Source organism: Bombina bombina, chromosome 12 (genome assembly GCF_027579735.1).
Source record: "Bombina bombina isolate aBomBom1 chromosome 12, aBomBom1.pri, whole genome shotgun sequence".
NCBI lineage: Eukaryota > Metazoa > Chordata > Amphibia > Anura > Bombinatoridae > Bombina > Bombina bombina.
This window is the reverse complement of record NC_069510.1, coordinates 108,702,808-108,703,531: the sequence shown is the minus strand read 5'-3', so window position 1 is coordinate 108,703,531 and position 724 is coordinate 108,702,808.

The following is a 724-nucleotide window of genomic DNA, read 5'->3' as shown; positions in this document are numbered from 1 at the left end:
GTCCCGAATAGGGTTCTGGCTAAATACATTTTTAAGGACGAAAACCACAAATCAATAAACAGAGACCTAATTCATACAGCTATCCTTGTTGCCAGACAGATGATTTTTAAATCCTGGAAGGATAAGTCTAGCCCGAGATTCTCTGCCTTTATAAAGAGCATCAGATTTTAAATAGTTCTGGAGCAATATGACCAATTGATATTTACAGAGAACAAAGTGAAAAACTTCTTACAAAAATGGGACAAAGTGATTATGTCATTCCCATTAGCGACGCAACTGCAAAGCTTACACCTATTTTGACATTCCATAGATTTTGTCTCAATCGTTCATGCAACCTCTTGGTATCCTATAGATTGGAAGATCTTGGTGTATTTTTTTTTTTTACTTTGTTTATATTATTAAAGAAAAAGGAAGTACTAGATTTGATTTCTTTTTTGAGGTTGAGTCCACCTTCAATATCTATTTATAAGCTAGATATATAGAAACGCCTACGGTATTTAAGGTAGATAACTTTCTGTTTATTTGATGGTATTGGTTGAAATTTATGTTCTGCGACAGGTCATTCAGTTTTTTTCCCCCTTTCTTTTCTGTAAAAAAAAATCCTACTTTAAGCAATAAAAAATAAATGTTACTTTTTGAGCAAGAAAACACAGACTTTGAAGCTTACGTTCTGAGCACTAATGTGATGCATGATCAGAAAAATCTCCAAGAAGGCAATAAAAGG